General features: G+C 37.3%; 1 protein-coding gene across 5 annotated transcripts in view; it reads right to left on the reverse strand.

The window, feature by feature from the left end:
• The window catches only part of LOC144965725 (calcitonin gene-related peptide type 1 receptor-like), a 264118-nt gene that overhangs the window by 184941 nt on the left and 69177 nt on the right, over window positions 1-10000 (reverse strand). For all 5 annotated transcript variants that reach the window (XM_078901363.1, XM_078901356.1, XM_078901359.1 and 2 more), the window contains one exon: window positions 47-77. The gene's annotated coding sequence lies outside the window, so the exon portion shown is untranslated. The remainder of the gene's footprint in view (window positions 1-46; window positions 78-10000) is intronic.

The raw sequence follows: 10000 nt of genomic DNA on the forward strand, positions 1-10000 counted from the left end.
TTTCTTTTCTTCATTAAAAAAAAATAATTTTAAAAATGCTACCTACCTCGTCAGCCCGGTATTATGCTGTGTTGTACCTGAAGAAAAAACAAAACAAAGAGAATTTTAAGTTGAAATTGATCAGAAATATTAACTTTTGCCTTTTTTCACTTAAATAAACTATATTATTTTACACACTTTCAAAAATTCGCAAACCTGGGACTTTGCGAAATAAAAATGGTATATTAGCGCCTTACAGACGTCAAGTATAATCTCACATGTCAGGTTTTGCTGTTGGCTTGTAAATGACTTCAAATTCATTGAGGTGAATATTGCGCGATATAAACGTTCAAGTTTGTTTGTTTTTTATTTGTCTTATTTTAATTGGGAGGGGAGTGGCTTTCTTTTAGCTATTTTTCAAAATATCCCATTTAAAATCTAGTTTTGACATTATCCAGCAAATAAACGTCCCCATCATGTCCTGGAAGATGTAATCAAGTGTCACTTAATTTGCAGTTATGAAATATTTGGACATCTTGCTTGACAGAGATGAAACGAGGACCTTTTTTTATTTGTCATAATATTGATCTTGCCCGTATGGTATTCAAAGTTCAAAATCTTGTGCTTTTATAGAAGGTGATATCCACTTGATTATCTCCAAGCTGGGTTTGCCGGATGTCTGATGCTAATTTATGGCATACGTTTAAGTGAAATACTCATAACATGAGCCTGTCAAATGAAACAAAATAACACACACACACGTACAAAACAACTAAAACAATGTGTAACCTTTAACATAAATTATATAGTCTGATTGAGAGAATTTAGTGAAAACTAATCACCCAACCGGCGGTCTGAAAACAAAAACAAAGAGTGAATTGATGTAATCTTCATTCCATATACAGCAACACAAGACTTGTAGGACGAGGCATCATGGCGCATGTCACGCTCTGCTACAATTATTATTCTTTCGATAAGAGACGAGCCTAAAAATGGCGCACATCTGGTTAAAGTGAATATAAATTGAGCTTGTATATTGCGCAATATTCACTTTACCGATGTTCCATGTCGGACACGACGTTGGAGATCATGGTTCGCCAGCTCTCTCTCTCTCTCTCTCATCTGCGAGTTTCGCACATTGATTTATGGGGCTTCCTACGTACGCTGCGACATTTCCAAGTCAGCTTGTCCTTCTTCGTCCTCGACCACGCTTGCCTTCTATTTTTCCCTCTGCAATGGTCTTCTGTAGTGAGTCGTGCCTTCTGATATGGCCGAAATATCGGGTTATCCTCTTTCTGATAGTTGAAATGATCGTTGTTGATGTTATTCCTAAAGTTTGGAGTACTTGATGATTTGTTTTCTTTTCCTTCCAGGATACCCTAGCAATTCTTCTATAGGTCCACATCTCAAATGCTCTGAGTTTCTTTTCTAGTGTCTTTGTTTCACATCCATAAAGTAATGTTGACCAAATGTAGCATTTTGCCAGACGTGTTTTTGTAGGTAAGTGATAGGTCGTGGGATGTGATTAGGGAATGCATTTTTAAAAATTTACTCTTGGCCAATGCAATTCGTCTGATGATTTCTGCATCGCATTTTCCATCTTCTGTCAATAATGCTCCTAGATATTGGAATGACTTTACTTGCTCTATGATCTTTCCATCTATTTCAATTGGTATTTTCCCATATTCACTAAACGTGCTCAAAGAGCTTTACAAGGGGTCCCTGACCAACAGCAACACGTAACATATAGGACCAGACATGTCGCCTGTTAGGCGATATTACAATTTTTTTCGGACAGAGACAACGCCTCATAGCCGCACAGACCACATAACCATATAGCAAAAGAATAAGTGTAAATAGCATTTTAACCAGTTAACAGCCGTACTCTGGACAAAACGTGCATTACAAAACTTGGCCACAAAACTCGTGAAGTTCCCAATTTGAGAGTATTTGCTAAGATGATAGTCAGTTAAACAGATCGATATTTGAAGGACGAGATTTCCTGTCAATTTTTTAAATTCACGTTTGTTCAGAGTACGGCAGTCAACTTATTAAAAGGAATCTATTTTTGTCGCTTTTAGAAGGACCTGCACCAGGACCTACAGCAACAGTAAGCGAAGAGGAGAAGGGGGAGGAGGAGTAGTAGTAGGAGGAGGAGTTAGAAGAGGAGGAAAAATAAAAAGGAGAAGAAGAAGAAGAAGAAGAAGAAGAAGAAGAAGAAGGAGGAGGAAGAGGAGGAAGAAGAGGAGGAGGAGGACAGAACGACGACGACGAGCAAAAAGTGGAAGTAAAGTATTCAAAAGAAAAACCTGGTCTTTTCTATCCCTTTTACTTGCATTTATCCACTTTATCTCAAGCTGTATCATAAAGCCCTTTTCAGAGATTGTAAATTAAAGATTGAAGTATCTTTAAGTAGCGTTTGATTTTAAAAGCCACGCTATTAGATAAGTGAAGCACTGACGATACGCTTATGGTTGCCAAATAATATACAGTGTAATCCGCCTGCAGTTCACACTCTTAAATTCAACTTCTGTTAAAGTCAACACTACTTATTGGTATCAAATTTTCTGTCCTTTCTATCTAAGTGTGTTCGATTAAAAATGGGTAAAATCAACCTTTGTTTAAAGTCAACCAATCTCTATGATTCGTTCGGCGGTGTTGGCTTTATTGGGATTTCACTGTGTCTTAAGATACAAAACCAATTAAAAGGAGAAATAAAAGCGCTCTTATTTTTCTAAAATTAATGCGTCCCAACCTAAACACATTTCTGCCCTAGTTCTTCTCAACGGAACTTCTTAAAAGGTCTTTTTAAAGTTATCAAAACCTTAGAGATTATATTGATTCTAGATAGATGACGTTGATAGCGTTAAGGGGGATGGCAGGGAAATATTTATTAAACGTGAGCATTACTACAATTTGCGGTCCCGACGGTTGCTTTGGTAGAGCACGATGGGAAAGGGATCGATTGTTTTGTTTGTTTGTTTTTTTTGGTTTGTTTTGTCTTGTTTTTATTTCTGACCTCGGTCCATCCAGTAGCAATTGGGTAATGGGGTCTGTTAGATCTGGTGGAACGTAGTTTGCCATAGAATAGTGTCTTGTGCGGATAATGTGGTCCAGTGGTATGTCTCTCGTCTTCGGACTGTAAGATCCAAGATTGGAGAACCGCTATTTATTCACATTCTCTCACCCCACTCAGATGTAAAAGGAATACCTGGCCGTTAACAGCGATGTCTCCGTCGGGGAAAAAACCCTGTTATATCACCCAACAGGTCTTACATGTTATGTCTTTGGGCTGGCAATGGGGCCCTTGTAAATCGTATTAAATCCGTAGCCTTATCTTCGTCAAATTGAGATTTTCCCGAAATTGATTTAACTCCAGCTTTTATAGAAGGAAATATCCAGTAAAAGTGTTCAAATGCTTTAAAAGGGGTCTCTAGACAACAACAAAAACAAAACGTGTAGGACTAAATATGACGGCTGTTAGGCGATATTACATTTTTCCCGACAGAGACTCAACGCTGTTGACGGCTAGGTACTCATTCTACACCCGAGAACTGTGAGTAAAGAGCGTTTTTTAAGGATTCAACTATACGCCGCTCAGAGCGGGACCCGAACCCAGGACCTTCCGATCCAAAACTGCATATCTGCACACAGGGATTTCCATAGTCAAATGAAAAGATTATGTTATTGATGTAAGGCATAGCTATGGTGCATAATTCCACCCTAAACGTATCAATTTGAGAAGGGGGAAAGGAACAGATTTATATATATATATATATATATATATATATATATATATATATATATATATATATATATAATATGCGTGTGTTTGTGTGTGTATGTGTGTGTGTCTGTGTGTGTGTGTCTGTGTGTGTGTGTGTGTGAGTCGGCTTTAGGTTTCAACCCAAAACATTTCAATTTGAGAACGGGGAAAGGAACCGGTGTGTTATATGTAGGCTGTAGGTTTCAACCCAAAACGTATCAATTTGAGTAGAGGGAAAGGAACCGGTGTGTATATAATAATAGCTATCTGTCACATTATCGAATTTTGCGGGCAGTCTTATTGATTCCAGCTAGAAGAAACCCATTGAAAGGGAAACGGGTACTCGTCTCTCTGGCTATGGGGAGAATGACAAGCTTGGAGGACCGAGACAGATTGGAACATCCAATATGAAAGGAAATAAGACATTGTTCGGCCAGATGAGTTGAAGAAGTACCCATTTTTATGCCCTATTTATCATCATTTCTCCTCCTCCTCCCCGTTCATCATCATCATCATCATCACCATCATCATCATCATCATCATCATTATTATTATCATCATCATCATCATCATCATGTTCTTCATTTTCTTCGTCTTCTTCCTCTTTTCTATATCTTCTTTTTCTCACCATCTTCTTTGTCTTCTTCTTCTTCTTCTTCTTCTTCTTCTTCTTCTTCTTCTTCTTCTTCTTCTTCTTCTTCTTCTTCTTCTTCTTCTTCTTCTTCTTCTTCTTCTTCTTCGTCTCCAGGAAGTCCCAGGTTTTAGAATGGTTGCCAAAATGAGGGCCATTATAATTAATTGAAAGTTGGAGGACGAGTTTTCTGGCCAAAATTTTAAACACTTTATTTTTAGGGTATGTCAGATTATATTGCTCAAAAGTTTGATACCATCAGGCAAATTGTGTAATACCTCAGCGCTTGGTTTTTATTTCCCTTGATTCTACTTTAGTATTTACTTACGGAATCTCAAGGTAATAAGACATTGGAAACCCATTAAAAATATCAAATCATAATCTAATAATAGAACAAAATCATGTACGTCGTGGTTTGAGGATTTCTACCAATTGAGGGTCATATTTAAAGTCAACCGATAATCAAACTTAAAGGGTCTTTTTTAGCAAATGAAAAATAAGGTAATATTCTTTACGTATTTTTATAATGCATTTACTCAATGGATGCGATTTCTTTTGTTGTTATGTCATAATATTTATTACAAAATCATAAGTTTACACCACACTGTGACCCCACGGCCTTGACACACGAAAAAACATTATTAGTTCCATCCAAATCCTAGAAAAAGGAAAGATTTCGTTTGCCAGCAAGATCGAGTTACTCACTGTCAATAATTTAGGCAGTAAACTGTGTTAGCTCATCTTTTGAAGATTTTCTTCTCCACTATGCATCATGTGATTCAAGGGCCTTTGCCAAGATTGCCATACAGCTAAAAGAAAAACACATTTTTTTTCTCATTTAAACAAAAAAAATTGACCTACAAATTTCAAACGCTTTTATATCTGGATTAACCATATGTCGCGAGGTCCCAGGTTGATAGTTTTTGCCAAGATGAGGGTCATTTAAATAGATCGATATTCGAAGAACGAGTTTTCTGGCCAAATTTTTAAATACGTTTCTTTCCAGTTTACGGCAGTTATTAACTGGCTATCGGGAACTTGTTAACTCTCTGGCTAGCAAGGGAATTAATACAGGCAAACATAAGTCTGACATCATCCGCATTCTGTCTATAAAATGGTTCAGAGTTTCAGAGCTGAATCGATATTTAGATCTGTTGCAATCAGATGGATCTATCAAAATCTTATTGACCACAGAACGTACATCAGTGTAGTGCAGTTTTTAGGGCTATCCTTGCCAAGTAGATCTAAAATGGTAATTAAGTTTTGAAGCGTGGCCAACGATTCACTCAATGGTCACTCAATGACCACTGGTCAGTATGACTCCCACAAAATTAGGAAGGACGAATACCCATAATGAACAAATTATATGTCTGTCCCTCTGCCAAAGCACACCCCCCTCCCCTCTCTCTCTCTCTCTCTCTCTCTCTCTCTCTCTCTCTCTCTCACACACACACACACACACACCTCTCTCTCTCTCTCTCTCTCGATATATAATATATATATATATATATATATATATATATATATATATATATATGTTCATCTCTCTATATATATCTTAATCTACAAACCATATGTTACCCTCGACCCCTTCTGCTGTTCCTATCCCCTTCCCCCTTCTCTCTCTATTGTGAAACACTACAGAATATATATATAATATATATATATAATATATATATATATATATATATATATATATATATATGAGTGTTGGTGGTACTCGTAGGTACGAAAGTGCTCGATAATGATGGTTGGAGCTAATATAAAATATAAATTGTCACTCACATTATATGGCCAAGACGTTCGTTTCTGTGGCTTTCGTCCACGTCTTCATTCGGCATAATGTCCGAATTAAAAATGTATTCCATTTGAGGTGCTTGTCCTTGCTTCCGTTGTGTAGTGGTGATTAGTGTTGATGTATAGTGACATTGTTGTAGTGTGCTCTCATTGCTTATATTATGAGTGTGTGTGTGTGTGTGTGTGTGTGTGTATGTGTGGGTGTGTTGTGTGTGGTGTATACATGTGTGTGTATGATATTGTTGTGGAATGTTGTTGCGCGGGGAGGCCGGGGGGGGGGGGGAGGGGGAGGGGGTATAATAGGGTCGCGAAGGGGGGGGGGGGGGGGGGGGGGGGGGGGGGGGGGGGGGGGGGGGGGGGAAGGGTTATTTGACCTTTTGCGTTTTGAGCTTGAATTTATTAGAGTGTCTGCACATTGTCATGAGTTCTGATCTTTTGTTTAAGGTGCTATTGTTTCTGTGGTTGTGTAATAATATTTCCAGTTTCTCTGTCAGGCACAGGTTGCATTTTCTAGCAACACCAACAATAACCTGGTAGGTCGTCAGGCAAAGCAGCCCCTACAGATGCGGTGCTAGAAAATGCAACCTGTGCCTGACAGAGAAACTGGAAACATTATTACACAACCACAGAAACAATAGCACGTTAAACAAAAGATCTGAACTAATGACAATGTTCAGACACTCTAATAAATTCAAGCTCAAAACGCAAAAAGTCAAATAAGAGAGAGAGAGAGAGAGAGAGAGAGAGAGAGAGAGAGAGAGAGAGAGAGAGAGAGAGAGAGAGAGAGAGAGAGAGAGAGAGAGAGAGAGAGAGAGAGAGAGAGAGAGAGAGAGAGAGGAGACAACAGAATTTGTAATCTAGTATCGGTATATATTACTCGTTTTGAATAAGTCAACACGCCTTATTTTTACATCAGCAATTTTACGTCCCACCCCCCTGGAGATTTTCAACTCTACAGTCAGTCGGTCATCAGGATGTAACCTTCAAACACAGCAAGCTATTGGCAAAGTAGACAACTATCAAGGAAATTGATATTCACAGGGTCAGTGTGACACACACCAAACATTGTTTTCAAATCGACAATTTGACCTTTCGGTAAAAAATGCGTGTTGTTAATTATTTTTTAAAGACTGAAACTTAAAGCTTAAAAACATATCTTTTTGATTATCGGCAAGATATGCATCTGGTTTATTTTGTGTGAGTCAAAATACAAGCTGACAACCACCAAAACAAATCAAATCGTGAGTTGTATTAATTTATTAAAATTGTACGGATGAGGGCAGTATTGCTCAGCCTGACTGGGTCAGTCGGATAATAAGAGGGGGAAGTAGAAGATGATATTATGTTATAAATAATACGAGAAAATGATAGTTGACTTTTTATAGGATCATTGCACATCAAATCAACACAAATGGTTTTACACATGAAAATCTGTTACATATGGATTATGCTTAGAATGTAATTCTAAAAATAGTCTATTTGTTCCATTTTTAATTGTAAAATCACTGCATTTAGTTCTTTATTTATGCTATGCATTGAGTTAACAACCTCACAACATCCTCCAGTCGGATATAGATAGTTCTTAGTTGACGTCACTCAGGTCTTTGTTATAATTTTTGCCATCCGCGTTTATGAGTAATGCTCACTAAACTGTATTAACCTGACTATAAACGTTCATGGATACACACAGTTTTGTGTGTTGGTCCGTTATACTTCCGGATGGCAATGTTATGAGCTTCTTAGCCAAGCGCATACTATCTATAACTTACCAATACACAAAATTACGCGTAATCGTAAACGTTTATAGTCTTATTGTTAAAATTTTAATGAGAAAAACTAATAAAATGGCTGGTTAAAATAATAAACAAAGATTGAGCGACGTCAATCTCGTTCTTTCTATTGAAATGTAACACATCAATTTTCTCATTTGTTTTTCTTTGGATTGAATGCGTGGACCTGCGATCTCATGTTTAGTAGTCATCTCAAAGAATTTTATCTTTTAGAAGGGCGGACATACAAACGACAAGTTAGAATGACTTTACACAAATTCTTTTGTATAAACTTCGTCTATTCGAGAATATTACATTGTCACATAACAATGATTCACCTTTAGTTCATTAAAGAGTTTTATTTTAGTAATACAAAAGAGAACGCAGTTCATCTCACTCCAGTTATATTTCGGCAGGCTTTACTTTCTACTATTAGATTATCTTTCCTTTAAAAGCCTTCTCTCTGAATTCATTTCAAATTAGTGAAATACTTTTCTTTCAACTTTTTGTCAAGTAGCCACTCATAAAAGCGGATTGATTTGATCTTCATTATTTACTTCTCTCAAGAACTTACGTCTGACGGCCACACCCATTCCACTCCTCATACTATCTATATTTTTGTGATTTATATCTTACTCTTTGTGGAAGGCGTCTCTATTTTTTATTTCCGCCATCAAGACGCCGGAACTTCCTTTTTCATTTTTGCCAGTGGTACGTACTACTATCAAGAGTTTATCAAAACCGAGTCCTGACGAAAAGAATTGCAAGTACTCTCAGACTAGAAGTGGAACCCCACAAGTCCGTATGCAATATCCAACATTATCACCATCTCATCAAGATCGCATAATTTACGTAATATCATCATATTCTGATTTGTAACTGTGATCATTATTCATTTATAATAATACTCATTTCATTAAATGTCATCTTTCTATTGATATCATCATAAACAAACCCGTCATTTGTTCTTTTAAAAAAAGTAATTAGTAAATTCTGGGGGGCTTATTTATCACATCTTTATTTTATAAATGTAGTCGAGTTAGCTCTTGGGCACTCGTCAGACCATGATAATTATGGTATTTAACCGTTATAGTTTGTTATATTTCATTGGTCAATAAAAGTACATGTAAACAGAGTAAGGGCATGTGACCTCATGACGTAATATCGATGAGTGACGTAAAGTCTTCATCAAGGGCTTACCAGCAATGGAACTTAATCAGACTTGGGTATTACGAGTCCCTATAACTGACCCACATTCTTATATCGGTTAGTTATCAAATAATATTTTGCAGATCACTGTCAGAACGCCTTTTTCCGTTTTGGGCAGAAACTTTTACTCCGTGTATAAAGTGAACTAGTAGTTCAGAGCCGTGTGTGCCTTGACGCAATTTATGTATCGTGAAACGAACGATATCAATTTCTTGCTACCCTTCGGATAGGACGGTAGTCGATCGCAACGTACTTTTCGTAAGATCTATTAGAACCAGATACCCAATCACTGCAAGGTGGGCACGGGTATCAGAAAAAAAGAAAATTCTTGACTCACTCTTGATTTAACTCAAGTTAATTTATGTATGGTGAGTGCTCTAACAACTAAGCAGTCGGTACTACCACTCCGTGTATGTATTGATAGAATATCTTGTGATGACCTTACGTGTCAAAATGTATTTAATCTGAGGCTTCAAAAAAAGTATATCGTATATACGGCCTGGCACACATCATTTAGGGCCACATCATTGAAATTTGAAAGTAACTATGGATATGTTCACTGCCAGGTCGAGATTTGTATTTATTTGTATTGCATTGGGTATGACACGCAATTACGAAAACCTACCATATGCGTCGGTTTGGGAATATTTCCATAATGATAAAAATAAGACCATAACAATTCGGATGATCAGACCTGCAGCTGAGTCCACATCAGTGTGCTTCCTTTCACTACCACGTAACAATTTCCAATTTCATCCTACATTCAGGGATTTTGTTAAACTGTGTAACTACCCCACCCCCCTCCCAACCATTCTGTTACCCAACCAGTTAGACTAAATATTATAAAAT

Source organism: Berghia stephanieae, chromosome 2 (genome assembly GCF_034508935.2).
Source record: "Berghia stephanieae isolate SIO BIC M18660-M18661 chromosome 2, UCSD_Bste_1.3, whole genome shotgun sequence".
Lineage (NCBI taxonomy): Eukaryota > Metazoa > Mollusca > Gastropoda > Nudibranchia > Aeolidiidae > Berghia > Berghia stephanieae.